Consider the following 15,480-nt stretch of genomic DNA (forward strand, 5'->3'; position numbering starts at 1 on the left):
CTTAACATTCAAGCTTTCCACTGGAAATGCAAGTGCTGGCAAGTCTTTTTTCCCCTTTATGAGATGTCCAGAATCACAGGAGGTATGGTGTTAAAGAAAACATCAAATATTGAAAATTTTGTGATACAATTGCCAGAGGAATAGTCACGGCTGGAATGTGGCTCCTCTGAAGGAGGGTGTCACACTTCTGCCCTGCTTCTCCTGTCCTGCTGTTAACCTCAGTGACATGGTTGGAACTTCACTTGCCCCTCAGGGTGAGGGCTTGGGGCTAATTCACAGGGTGGTTTCCACTAATGCTATCTTCATTTGGGATCCTACAGTCTTCTGGTACTAATGAGACAACATAAGCATTGTGCCATTCTGTTGCGTTGTTCTGCGTCTTGTAACACCAAAACTCTTGGCAAACATTTTTTATTTAGATTATACAGAAGAAAAAGGATCACTCTCCTTCCACAAACAAATGTCATGGCTGTAGGATACACTAGAAAACAGAGGGACTTAACTTTGTGTAAAAAATTGACCAGTTGTCTTTGCTCCAGCTCCCAGAGCAGTAGCCGCTGTGCCTCGAGTGTGTCCTCACTAGTTCTTGTTGACAGTCAGCCACAAATGTGAGTGAAATCATGCAGACCCTGAATTAATCGCTCCCACATTATTTGGCTCATTCCATACCAAGCTGACAGGCTGCTAGGCAGCTTGGATGCAGATAAGGCAAAAATGTGGGAACCAACATGTGCTCCATGTGTCAGATTTCTGTCCATGGTCCAGTTTACAGAAAGGTTTTTTCACAGTAGAAATTCCAAGTCTTACCTCATTCTGGCACAATAGAACAAGATAAAATTAGTAGAGCTGAAGCAGTCAAAACATATATTTGCAGGATCCAGAACTTAAATCTCAGCAATTGTATTTTAAATATGATTGTCAGTGAATAGAAGGAAAGCTTGGTACTGCTGAGGAAAAGTAGTAATTCTTTTCTCTATTCGTTACCCTGTGGATATATCTAAACTAAGGTTAAAAATAAAGAGCATAAATAGAAGTGAATAATCACAGGTTCTCAGCAGACATAGATAAAAATTTGCAAAGCTTATTGTGTCCTCATAAATTTCATTAAAGCAAAGACAATGCAATGGAATTTGACCCATTAGAGCACACAGAGTATTCAATTCACACCCTAAATTGACTGGGAAAGTAATAGAAAATTACTGATTCTCATTGTACAAATCAAGACCAAAAGGAAGCTTGTGATTGTCAATGGGAAAAAGGGAAAAACTGTGGAATAATGATCCATCAGCATTATAAGAAGATTTCATTTAGTATTGTAAGTAAATAATGCTTTAATATTGCACTAGGACCAAGTTAATAATGTGAAGTATGAATATTCTTTTTTCCAATGCTGCGATATTTGACATGTAAGATACTGTGAGACATGAATAAATGGCCATGCTGGAGAGTAATTTTGTTCTGTGAAGTAGCTCTGCTGCTATGCACTTCCCAAGGAGAGCAGCACTGCAGGGAGCAAAAGGAAGGTAGAGCAAACGGCTCATCATCATTAGCTTAGAGGAAAATTACAAAACAACTAGGTATGCTTGCTCAGAATAATCAGGGTTTTAATATTCCCTGGGGAAGGCCTGTTTTCACCATTTCCAGATCAGACCATGGATTGCTGTGATAATTCTGAGCCATGTGGATTCTACTCATGTTTGAGGTCCGCTCATTTTGAAGTGAATTCAGTGTCTGAGACTTACCTGGCAAGCAAGAAGAAAAAGCAATGATTGCAAAAAGTGATCTTGAGTTATCAACATATAGGGGCTATCAACTTCCAGGGCTAGTTAAAACTGTGTTTATTTCCCTAAAGAAGGTAGTATCAAACACTAAAGAGAAATGAAGAGCATCCAAGAAAAATTTCCCTAGACATAAAGACAGTCCAAGGCCAAAAAAATGGCACAAGCCAAAACTGCACTAAGCATGAAATTAAAATAGCAATGCTACACATTTGTAACCAAAATAAGAAACATGCTGCTAGTCTTCAAAAATAAAAAAATATAAAAGCCCTTAATAATTTGCAGTTCTGCAAATTCTCAGTTTTTTCAGCAACATGCAGAGGAATAGACCAGTGAATCCACATGCAGAAGTTAGAGCTGATTCAGAACTAAAGGAGAACTTCCTAGATGCTGTAACGCAGTTCAGTGCTCGTAGCACGAGCTCTGGCGTGCCCTCAATCAGAGCCCAGCTGCGTTACCTCTGTGCGTCGCAGAAGCGACTTCAGCATCAGGATAGGCCCTGGCTGGGTGCACTCGCTGGCTTCTTTGCAGAGGAAACACGGCAGGAGCCACTGATACAGGCTCACGTTGGCTCAGAGATAAAGGAAGAGAGAGGGGGTTCTGGTATGGCTTTCAACAGGTTTATTGTCAGAAGTTTCACAACCCAAACATGGTGATGATCTTAATCTCGGATCTCGCCGAGGGGCTTTTCCCCAGTTTTATAGGGGGTTTGAAAACTGTGGGAAAATGGGAAAACAACCAATGAGTTACAAGCCAGGGGGAGGATACAATTTAACAAGAACCACTGGGGGAAACCAAGAGGCAGGAGGTACAACAAAGAACCAATGAACAACTGAGTAAAGGAGAACTTTCCCGAACCGGGTGAGGCGGCTTGTACCCAGGTGCCGCCCAGGGGGGAATGTGGCTTAGGCTTCTGAGCCGCCCTTCGACCCACCCTCTGAGTCTGCCTCTTCGGGAAACTCGATCCACGGGAGGGGCTGGGATTGATTGGCATCACGCTGCCCCAGCCCCGCAGTGGGCTGGGTCATAGCAACAATGCTGGAACTTGGAAATTTATAATAATAAAATAATACTAAATACATACTGTACTAGGTGTTGGTGTCAAGGTTTTGGTGAAGAGGAACTGCAGAGGCTGCCTTGTGCCAAACACAGCCAGCATGTCCCCACAGGGGAATTTGAGCCTGGGGAAAAAACACGGGGACAGGGAGAGAAGCTTTTTAAATTTTTGTTTCTCACCATCCAACTCAATTTTAATTGGCATTAAATTAAATTCATTTTCCCCAAGATGAATCTGTTTTGTTGACAGTAAGATGAGCTCCCTGTACCTCAACCCATGAGCTTTTTCTTGTTTTTCTCTCTCTGTCCTGTTGAGGAAGGACAGTGAGCAAGCAGCTGGGTGGGCATCCAGAGCCAGCCAAGGACAACCCACCAGACATGCACTGACATTGGAGCCTCAGTGACAACTCCTTTAAGTGGATCCCCACTCCAGTGGTGTCAGCGGGGCTGGAAAACCAACCCGAGTCTCCTCATCTCACACAGTTGTTCTATTGCCATCAGAAGGTGGGAGAATAAGAACAGGCGAAGGAGGGAAAAAGGGCCTAGTCTAGAGGAAGAGGGTGGCATGCAGTGCGAGTTCCAGAGGAGAGACTGCTCCTTCTTCCCAAGTCCTTCCTTCCTCAGCACACATTTCCCGATGAGGGTCCCAGCGGCATGACAGAACAGAAAACAAAAGTTGGGTGACCTCAGCCAACACTGAGATATTCTGTCCTGAGGGTCACAAGACTGGATGAGAGAAGACAAAATAAGGGAACAGCAAAGCAGCTGATAGGAAAGGAACAAGCAGAATTGGGAGCTGGCACCAGAGAAGTCAGCAAAACAGAGAGTGGACTGAACACAAGAGTGCAAGGGTGCAATGCTTAAGATCACAGAAACCTTGGAGTGAGCAATACTGAAAAGAATGAAAATGATGGTTGTGAGAGAAAGTCTTGACAAGGCTAATCAGAAAGAAAAAACAAATAGTGACCATTGAGATGCAGAACTTGGGTTGGGATGGGGACAGGGAGGCAGGAGACCAGGATGAACTTGTGTGTAATGTTTGCTTCCACACACACACTATTAAAGTTGGAGAGTGGTGCTGAAAGGGATTTAAATAGAGTTGATTTCCTGAGCTTGTAATGAGTCCATGCACTTTGGGTTTGGCTGAATTATTTTCCATTTTTGCTCTTTTTTTTTTTTTTTCTAAAGGAAGAAGTAATAATATTTTCAAACCAAGTGTAGTTCTGGTCCAAATCAGTTTTAAGATTCTAGTTTGGGAATGACAGGATCAAATTCTCACAAGCCTTCTCAGGAGATTACGGCCCAGTAAAGATTAAGATATTTCTGCTGTCTTGATCTAGATCCAGAAATTCTTTCCACTTCTGAGTCTGCTTTCCACTGAGTGCTGCTAAGGTGTATTTGAATCAGAAGAGTAGACTCCGAGCAGTTGTTTTTCTCTCTCCTTTGTCCTCTTCTCTATTCCCATGTCCTAACCCCCAGCACTCACAAGATTTTCACTCCCTCCTGTTTCTACCTGGCTGCCAAAAAAAAGGCGAACAAAAACATCACAGTTCACCCTTCCGGTTTTTTAAAAAGATCAGATCTTGAGGCTTTGGTTTTGTCTCATGTCTATATGAGGTAAAAACCACTCAGCTTTTTTTTTTTTTTCTCTCCAGCCTTAAAACCTGATGTTGCTTTGGGTTTGTGGTAAAAAGGAGATTAATGTCCTCATATATTCCCAACAACAAATATTCTCTTTTCTTTTGCATTCAGTTTTTTTGCATTGATTCTGCAGAATCACATGACCTACTGGACTGGCTGGATTGATAGCCAGTCTTAAGCCAATATGTTTTTTTCCTATGCTGTTAAGTGTCCCTGCTGACTTCTGTGTTCTGATGTGTTTTTGGATCACCATGGTACGATGCTGTCAAGACAAATATAATTGTCTGTTTGATTTTTTTTTTGTATACTGTCAAAATACTGCAGAAGGTGGTCCTCAACTTTCTAGGCAGGAAGCACCAATATCCACACACACACGGAGATCCACACTTACCCGTCACAGATGTTGTCACATTGAGCTAATCGTGCAGCCTGGTTAAGAAGCTGTAGTTGAAGGCAGAGGAGGAGTTTTGCAAATCAAAGCTTGACTGCAGAGTTGCTTGAGCAGTGACTCACTGAGTAGTCACTGTAAACAAATTAATTTGTGCCTCAGTTTACTGCACTGTAAAAATTAAGTGTCATTAAAGTGTCTAGAAGCTGAAATGCTATTCTGAGAACATACTGATGTGCTTTCTAATTCAGGTGACCATTGGTAAGTGTTGTCCTGACTGTATCTCCCCTGAGAAATAAACAAATTGGTATTTGGAAAGCTGCCATTCCCAGCAGCCATGCACTCTGAACATTCCTCCTTCTCCATCATTGCACTTTGTTTGTAAGGGACTTTTCAGTTGTTTTCTTTATACTGGAAAATGTGAAACACAAAATAAGCATGGAGCAAAAAAGATTGCTAACAAGTGCTAAGGAAGGTAAAACTGTTGGGATGGAGTTTTTTTTAGGAACTATTTTCTCCATAAAAAATCAGTGCCTTCTTTTTATGGGAGGAGGTAAAAAACAAGGAGTTGGGAGCGAGGGTGGGGGGAAGGTTGCATGTGGCTGTAATGATTAAATGTTAGCTTTGCGCCTATTTTTTTTGCCTGCTAGGAGCTATATACCATGGTGATACATAAACAAGAAGTGACCAATTATTCATGTCAAAAGAGGCTTCATGAATCACAGGGAAACAGTAAATTATGTGGAAAAGCACATTCCACACTCTTCAGGATCTAATTGTGACAACTTGGAATCAGTATAATAACCATGCACATTCCTTTTAGTAAGATATGGGGGTGGGTACAAAAGGGGTTCTGATAGTACTGGAATGGTTTGCAACAAAGCCTTTCTTCTCTTTTTGAGGAGAAAAAAAGCCTATTTTAGCTGCCTGCTCTAGTGTGGCTCATTGAAGTATGTGCCAGGTGCATAAACGAAGCCCTGGCAGAACTGGCCAGCCTGGAGAAGGTCAAGCCCTGAGGAGCGTGTTGTTTTTTAGCAGAACACCAAGGGGAAGGTGTGTGCGGTGCCACCAGTTAGCTGGAGATTAAATAACTATTTCAGCAACACAGCATGTCTGTCCACTGGCATGCATTTTTGCTCCTTTGGTGGCACACTGAAAGGGAGGAGTTTTTCCAAACACTCTCCTGGTAGACAACTTGCACTGCATGGGTTTTTCCTTGCCCGAGTGCTGGAGTTCAGCCTCCCACGCTGAAAGTCCAGTGGCACAAAAACCCTCCCACGCTTGTGCACAGTCGAGTTCCTTTGACTTCACTCAATCTCTGGGATGGCACTTATATCCACTTGCCCTAGACAAGGCCGTGGGGCAGGGGAGCTAATGCTGGAAAATAGCTTTTAGGTAGCAAGTAGCTGTTTTTCCTTCTGCTTCTAGTGAAATGACATTGATCAAAGTCCATCCTTGACTTCACTGCCCGGGGCTGCTTCGCTTCATGATCTGCTACAGAAATCCATCACCTGTTTCATTCCATGTATACATCTGTCTAGTTACAACAGGCAGCCTCAACAGACAGCGCAGCATCTCCAGCAGTGTCAGAGCTGTTTGGTTCTCAGGTGCTTTGGTGGTGTAGGGCTGTGTTAGCAAACACAGAGGTTGCTGTGCCTGCACAAAACCCTTTGTCACAGAATGCAGTGTCTGAGGAGCATCTGCTGATGCCTTAGGATTTGAGCTTTTATATTTTTCATATATTTGTAGTGTATCACTCTAAACTCCATTTACAGTGTTAGCTACTGTTCTCGCATTTTGGTCAGACAAAACAATTCCTCTCTAGGCCTGGAAACCAGGGACACCTTACTGTTTCAGGCCCCAAGATATGTAAACAGGGAGCTGGTGGGGGAGAAAACCTGGGTTAAGTGACTTCATTACCTGAAGATGTAATTGGAGGATTAACCCCTGATATGCAAAGGGATCAAACTTATAGAAGTATGAAAACCTGTGACCCGTCGTCCATTTTTGGGTGTAGCTCCTGGGTGGGCTTTGACTGCCATAAACATACCTGAAGGTCTTTCAATAAATATAACCACTTTTTATTCTCTTAATTTTGTCTAGCCTCTGTTTTTAGGTAGCCCCAACAAGGCACCACTGCCACTTGGTAAATCAGGCAGCAAATCTAACATGACAGTGTTCATGGTTCTGAAATGTCACTCCACTGACTTGTTGAGAGAAAACAGATACCCCTTAGCAAGGGCCTTAATAGTACCTTTCCATGAGCACCTAGGATCCAAAGAATGAAGTCAGAATGGACATGGAGTATGTAGCACTTGAACCCCATAACTTGACTTATTAAAGTGGTAAAGAGAAAAAAATATTTTAGCCTTAAATCAAATGCCAAGTGTTAGTAACACACAGGTTTCTGGACGTGGGAGCCCCTCACATGGAGAAATTCATGTGCAGAGGTGCAGGCACAGAGAACTAACACACAGACAGGATAATCAGAAAGAGGCAAAAATACACAGGTCCTACTTTCGGCCTCTCTTCAGAGGCTGCACTTCTCCCTCATTCTCTGTGCACCGGATGGCCAGCCATGGTTTTGAACTGCAGGGGTAAAGTTCCTGCTATCAACGGAAATTCACTGAGTTCACACTAATTTTGTTTTTTAGTTGCTTTGCTCGGGATGAAATGATTGCACAGGGTGGCAGTGACAGGACTAGAGAATCAGTCCCGTGACATCCTCTGAGCTAAGAGTGGCTGATGAGGAGTGAGAGGAGGGGCTGGTTTATGCTGCAGGGGAGGAGTCCTGTTGCTGAAACACTCCTCTCACCAGAGGTGCGGGCCAGTGTGTTGTGCCTCAAATAGGGTAAAAAAGAGCCAAGGTGCCCACGGTCCCTACCTTACTTTTTGTTCTTTATCACCATTCATCAGGTGCCATGTCACATTTAATATTTTCCATTTGCTTTCGGCCAATATAGTCTGGTACTGCTCAACAGCAGAAACCTGTTGATTCTGGACTGCTAACTACTACTGGCTGGCACACCAAACTGTAGGGTGACTGAACTGTGGTGGAAGACAGACAGAATTGTTTCCAATGTACACCTAAGGAGGCCCTCAGTAAAGAAAACATTGATTTTGGAGAAGGGCTTTTTTTTTTTTTTTTTTTTTACCTATCTGCTGCCAGCAGGCTGTAAATAGGATCCCTATATTTTTCCCTGTTGATACTAACCCACATTGGAGCTCATCAGCTGCCTGCAAGCCAGTAGAAGTTGCTGAGCACTGCTAGAAGCCACACACACCTCGGAGCAGATGAGGTCTGTCCCAGCTGTCACAGACTGGTTACAAGGAGCGAAGGCACTGCGGGCAGCCCTGCAGCCCACGGGTGGCCTGTGACTGCTGGTTCACTGGGTTCATCTTGCCTTCATGGCCCAACTCCTGCTATTATAAATCATATAGGTACGAGTTTGTTCCTGGAGCAACTTGTTTGCTTTATTTATTTGGAAAATTTCAGTAACTGCGCTCACCACAGCCTCTTTTTCTGCTGCTGAATTTGCCATAACTGGGGCTTGCTCAAGAATGCTCCGTCTTAACAGTGTGTGATTTCCCCTCATGATTTCTGAACCACATTCTGAATAGATGTGCTGGTAAAGTGTGGTAAATACATTTCCAGATAAAGTGGTGGTATCTCAGAAACAACCCACTTCTCTAGAGACAGAATGCCATGGATTTGAGGCACCCTCAGACTAAAAAAGAGTTGGACATCCTGTCCCATTTCCCTCCTCCCCCAATTTTAAGATCAGTGAAACATTTAGAACAGAAAACAATTTATTTTTAGTACAATCGCACAGTCGCTTCTGGTTTTATTTATATTTAAATTAAAACCAGCCTTTAGCCCTTCAGCTAACCCAGAATGCTAGTGTTATTTAAGAAAGGGGAAAAAGAAAAAAAAAGAAACAAAATAAGAAAAAGTTTAAAATAGCTAAATAATTAGTTTGGACCTGACATCCCACACTGAGAGGAAACAACAGCACCCTGTGATGGCTATAGGCTTTAGAAAGGTGGTGGAAAAACTAGTCAGATGTGCTGTGCACATGTAGAAGGTTATGGGTTACAGGAGGCACATGTATGCTATGTGGCAAAGAAATAGTTAAAACAGTGCTTGGGCTGAGTCAAATGTCCAGTGGTGCCTGTTTGGAACATTTTCCTTTGAGTCATTTTGTTTGAAATGTAATAAATGGCTGGTCAATCTGTTGTTAGAGCCTCTGTAGTTGTTGCCTGGAATATTATTCCAAAATGTTTACTCCACAGAGGTGTCTCATGAGCGGTGCCTCTTACTCACATCTGTCACTTTTTTTAGGAGGGGTAACTTGAACTTGCTCTTTTTTTTCACTCACATCTCACAGATGTTCAGACTAGCATGGCTGTTTCCTTCAGTCACCCTGTCACTGCATATGCATTTCCAAGGGGAATTCAGGGACAGATTTAAAAGTGATTGAAGTGAGCGGAAAGACAAATTTAAGTCAAGTATATTCATAATTGAAAAATGTTTCCAGTACAACCAAAGTGCTTGGGAAAAAGTGAAAAAGATCAGTGACTTGTCGGTCATAGGGAGGTTTCAATGAGAGATCCAGATCTATTCCTTGAGATGTTGTGGATGTCAGTGAGTGAAGAGCCTTAACATAATAATCCCTGATATTCCCAAAACCCCGAATTCATGATGTGTGAGTATATTTTAGTGGATTTTTTTGAAAAGCCTGGTTTGTATATGACACAAAGGAGGCTCTATGTGATTTATCTTTCTGCAGCCATCCACTGTGGTCCATAAAGAGCTGATGTACTCCTGCCACAAATTCCACACAGCCTGGAACTGAAGGGGAGCTGCAAGGAATGTGGGAATGGTGTGTTTGATTTTCAGATTTGATTTCAGATTTCAGAGTGCACACACTGCAAAATCCTTTTGGTGGGGGACTGTGAACTGGGGCTTGTGCTGGTGCGCGGTGCTGGTTTGAGCTGAGAAGAGCTTCAGCTGCATAGGAGACATCAAGACATGGGATGTGCTTTGGCATACACAGAGGTGGGTTTTGCAGGGAGTTCACAGAATCAGAACTGTGGACTATTCTGGGTTGGAAGGCACACACCAGGATCATTCAGTCCAGCTCCTGGCCCTTCACAGGACACCCCAACAATCCCACCCTGTGCATCCCTGAGAGCGGTGTCCAAACGCTCCTGGAGCTCTGGCAGCCTTGGGGCTGTGCCCATTCCCCGGGGAGCCTGTTCAGTGCCCCAGCACCCTCTGGGAGAAGAACCTTTCCCTGATACCCAGCCTCACCCTCCCTGACACAGCTCCAGCCGTTCCCTGGGTCCTGTCCCTGGTCCCAGAGAGCAGAGCTCAGAGCCTGCCCCTCCTTTTCCACTCGTGAAGAAGCTGCAGAACTGCTGTGAGCTCTGACCTCAGTCTCCTCCAGCTGAACAAGCCAAGTGACCTCAGATACTCCTCATACAGCTTCTCCTCTAGATCCTTCACCATCTTCATAAGCCTTCTTTGGATGCTGGAATCAGCTGTCAGCTTCTGAGAGTCAGACTCCATCTGTGAGGACTAATAAACACTCCTCACTGCTGCTGCTGTCCCTCCAGATCTCCCTCCTCTCTGCCATCAGAATGAGGTTGGATTCATGATCTCCTCTTCAATGCATGGACTTGGGTCTGATAGCTGTTTTGGGAACAAGATGAATAGTTTGCAAAGGTGTGAAGGGGGCTCTGAGGGAAAGTACTGCATTGCTATCCCTGATGGAATAAATAGCACTTTATTCTTTTGATCTCTTAGAAAGCCCCTCAGCTTCATTCTTGAAGAGATCACTGTTGTGGAAGGAGTGAAGAACAGTGCCATCTAAGTTCTCCTGCTCAAAGACATATGCTGAGCAATGACACTGCAAAGGCTTTTTCAAGATTACATACTCTCCAAAGAGGCTGGATAGAAAACCCTCTGTCTTCACAACAGTGTTCCACGAAATCTCATCTGGATGGGTCGATTTGGATCAGGTGGTCACGAAATGTGTTTTTGATATTTCCATTCACTTGCTGTCTTAAGCCATTTTCAGTGAGAGGTTCTTTTGTGTATAGAATCAATCTGGTAATTGTTGCTTCAGGGAAGATTTGATTTGCACTTTATACCAGGAGGTGTGTTTGATTGTCTTTTTCAGATGGTAAAGTCCGGGGAAAAACTTTCCCTTTCCCAGTGAATAGAATGTAATTTGCTGAAGAATTAATTTTTCTTGCATTTTTTAAAAATACTATTTTTTCATGCTATCAACTAGGGTCTCATCTTGATGTCTCAGACAATTTAAAGCACTATGTCAACCTGTGCAGATGTAGTGGATGCCAATATCACACTTAACCTGGTCTGTCAGAGTTCTAGAGTGGGTGTGACAGGGGATATCACCTGTTTCAGCTGGCAAATGTTCCCACAGCCTTCACTCCGAGGCCTGTGAGAGTTATGGGCTGCCTGTACCACAGGGGATCAAGAGTTAGTGTTAGTTTACACAGGGACTCTGGGGAATAAACAGAAGGTCCTCACATGAACAGACCATGGAAAGTATGAGTGGGAAAAGGCTGGGATGTCTCCTGACACCCACCTTGAGAGTGATGGGGTGCTACAGTCTTGCTGGGATGGGAGAAATGAGTTCCCTGGAAGTATCCCAGGGTCACGTTGTGAGGCCATACTTGCAGCACAGGACTGCAACCTTTCTCTGGTACTTTGCCTCTGGGCAAAAGTGGAGGATTATAGAGAAATCTGATTCTGGGTGAGGAACTTGTGTGAAGCATGAAGGCTGCACTATGGCAAGTGGTGGTAAAGCACCCTGACATCCTGAAAGGTCCACACTTAAACTGAGACAGCTGTCTGCTTGGAGCTTGGAGTGGCTGAAATCTTCTTGTGCTGCAAGGACTGCTTAGAGGATGAACATTTCCCAACCTCTTGAACAATGTCGCATGGCTTCACGTCTCCCCACACACTTCCTTCCTTTTACATAAAGCAATCAAGTGAACAACAGAAAGCGAGTCTGCTGTCAGTTCTGAGTTTTAGGAAAATGTCTAGCAACTGACAGGAAGCACTTGGTGACCTCATCTGGCAACAAATAAAAGCCAGTTCTAAAAATGGTGTTTAAACCAGTGACACTTAATTGGTATTGCCAGAGAAGGACACATGCAATCTTTGTGTAAGTATAACCTGATTGTCAGCATGCAGGAATTTGGAGATGTTTTGACATACTTGACATTATGTAATGGAAGTGTTGAATAGGAACTGAGAAGATGCATTTTTCAGAAAACCCTATTTTTGTTTAGATACCCAGGCAAAATTTAACACTACACTAATGTCCTACTCCTCTTTTCCTTTCCATAGTTTTGTCCCATGTCTCTGGTGTTTACATTCCAGTCAATTTGAGCGAGAGCTTATGGTTGAAGTTATTACCCGATTGTCCTTTTTTGTGTAAGAAGGAGCAATATAATTGTCTATTATGGATTTTTTAATGAAACATCTGAAACTTCTGTGAATCATTAGAAGGCAGGATGGACAGATGTGTATCCTTAGAGAAAAATGTCAGAAAGAGTGGCCAGCATCATTCAAAGAATAAATGTGACATTCTGGAAGAATATTCGATGCGGACAACTGCTTCAGGGTTGGCTGAGCTTTCCTCAATGCTGAGCTTGGGTTGATAGAGTGGGAAGAAGATGGTTTTCCTTCATCATTATGTCCCTCTGGCTTTAAGTGGTGCTTACTTGGAGGTAGGAATGAGTTTGGGTGACATTTATGCAGCTTAAATAAATGCTGTGTTAAATTATTCTGGCCCAAATTCCCTTTTGAACTGTAGTCTTCTCTGAGGATAACCAGAGGGCAAAGCATTTTAAACACTCTTCTCTTTCTAGTCTCATCCACTGCTGTCTCCACATGACGCCAGTTAGGCGTCAGGTTCTGTATTTGAGAAGGTCTTAGCTTTCCTTGGAACACACACTGTCCATCTTGTCCCACAATGAAGAAAAGTGCACAGGGACTATTCTGGTATGTCATTTAGGGAATGGCTCAGGATCTGATATGCTGTTTTAAGGGTAAAGAGTAATAGTAAAAGCTTACCCAGTTACCTTATTCAGCTGAATATCACAATATCTCATAATTCATTGTGAGACTACAAGAGGCTGTGTCGAGGGCCTGATGAAAATCAGGGCGTTCAGCATCCCTCTCTTTCCCCTTGTCCACAATGTCAGGCCCTATCATGGAAAACAATGAAGCTGGGCAAGCAACACATTCCCTTGGTAAATCCATGCCAGCTTCCTTTAGTTACCTTCTCATCCTTCATGTGTTTAAAAGTAGCTTCTCAGAGCATTTGCTCCCCAATTTTCCCAAGGACTGAAGTTATGATGGCCAGCTACAAGTACCCTGGATCCTTCTTACACCTTTTTGGGGTTGGTGCCACACCTGCCTTTTTCCAAGCATTAGGAATTTTCCCTCTTTGCCAGGCATTAGGAATTTTCCCTCTTTGCCAGAAGCTGTCAAAGAGAATAGAAATTAGCTGCTCAGTGACATCAGCCAGCTCCTTTAGCAGCCTGGGATGCCCCCTTATGTGATGTGATGGACCTGTGCACCTAAATAGGGTGAAGGGATCCCCAGATCTTTTTCCTGTGGGTACTGACAGATGGTAGTAGAAGGTTCAGAGACTTGGGAAGCCTGAGGAGAAGTCTCCCATGTGAAGTCTGAGCCGCATATTACATCTTTTTCCCTGTAGCTTGTCACTGAGACCCTGAACCCACAGAGCAATGGATTCATACTGTCTTTGCCATTTCTTCCACCAATGTACACACAAAACCTTCTGATTCTTACCTTCCCTGATAGTTTCAGCTCCATCTGAGCTTTGGCTTTGTCCTGGCTGCATTCATTCTCATGCAGTTCACACATGAGTAATCATACCACTTTGACTTTTACAGTTTTTGCTGTTTACATTTGCCAGTGCTATCAAGCTGCACCAAGTTGCCAGAAACCAAAAAAAAAAAAAAAAAAAAAAAAAAAAAAAAAAATCCTGTGTAACTCAGTTAATTCAGGAATGATTAAATGGCAGCCCATAGAAAACTGCAAATGAATTTTATTTGGTTTAGTCTTGTCTCCTCCACCTCCAAGAAATGAATCTATTCAAGTTCAAACCACACAGAGGGATTTTCTCTGTATGACTGATGGTGAGGAATAATGTACAGATCCCAGCTCGTGCTGTGGGAGTGCTTTATTCTATATGAGATGCTGTGAAAAGCCATTCCTGTGGCTTTACTGTGTTGGCTCCTGAACCACCCAGATAAACCTGAAGTGGGCCTGAGCATACAGAAGCTGATTACCTTTAACAAAGTCCATCTTGTAGCCTGCATAATCCAGCGTCCTTTGCAGTCTAGTTCTGAGGCAGTCAAACAAAGAGGTTTTCCCTGATGTGATGGAAATCCTGCTTTGAAACAGCTCAGGAAGATCTAAGAAAGAGAGAGGGACTGACGTGGTCTCTCTTGGAGAGAGTGAGCTGCTTGACAGAACCAGGAACTGGCTTGGAATAGCAGATGAAAGGATATTATGATGTGTCAGTAAGGCAAAGGAGACCCCAGGCAGCTCTGATTTAGGCTCAGCTGTTAATCAAAAATTCTGGGGAAAATCCAAGCCTCCAGAGCTTGAACAGAAATAGAAAGGGCTGTTTTCTATTATACAAGCACATAAAGCTGTGCTAAAGGGGAAATCCAACCGGAAAAGGGCTTTTCTCCCTATCCAGCTTGTAGATGGTGCCGGAGCACTAAGAGGCACAGCGTGCTGGGCCCTTTTCTGGAGTAGTGTACCTGGTAACCCATGGCATGGGTATAGAGTCAGAAATACTCCATCGATGTTCTGCTTGGAAATCCCTTTCCACGACACTCACTCTCTAAAGATTTTCTATCAGTCCTGCTCAGTCCAGCTGTCACTTAAGGCCCCTCCACATGCATAGGCCTCATCCAAAACATGTCAAGATAAAGATGCTTGTTGACTTTAATGGGCTTTGAATCAAGCCTATAAAATAACATGACATCTGCAGTAAATACTCAGGCCTTAATGACTGTTTTTCTCTAGGGTTCCGGAACATCATTCCAACATCTGGGAACCTTGCCTTTCCTGGTGTTTCCCATTTAGTAGAGGATTTTTAATAAATTAAAAAGCATAAGCTGCAGGCCAATTGGTTCCTCATTTTCTGGGTTAGTTCAGGTTCTGCTGCAAATCAGAATGTCAAATAATCCTTTCCAGATCTTGCTCTTGTGCTGAGAACCTGGGATGGTCTAAGCAAGCAAAATGGGATATTCCAGAGAGCACAGAAAGAAAGGACGATAGCCTTGTCACCTGTCAAATTGTAACTGTAGCTTCTCTCTTTGAGCAAATAAGAAAAACTCCATGGCTGAGTCAATGGACCTGACACCAACCAAAGGGTTGAGATGCTTTGGATGGCATAAACACTGCATGTCCTTTGTGGCTTTCATCGTTTTTATTCTGCGCTCTAGCAACTCTGGGAATAGGAAACCACCACTTTTGTCCACAAAAGCCTGACCACACATACTCACAGCAAGAATTTTACCAGGTTTGTCTTT

This window comes from Corvus moneduloides, chromosome 4 (assembly GCF_009650955.1).
Source record: "Corvus moneduloides isolate bCorMon1 chromosome 4, bCorMon1.pri, whole genome shotgun sequence".
NCBI classification, from domain to species: Eukaryota; Metazoa; Chordata; class Aves; order Passeriformes; family Corvidae; genus Corvus; species Corvus moneduloides.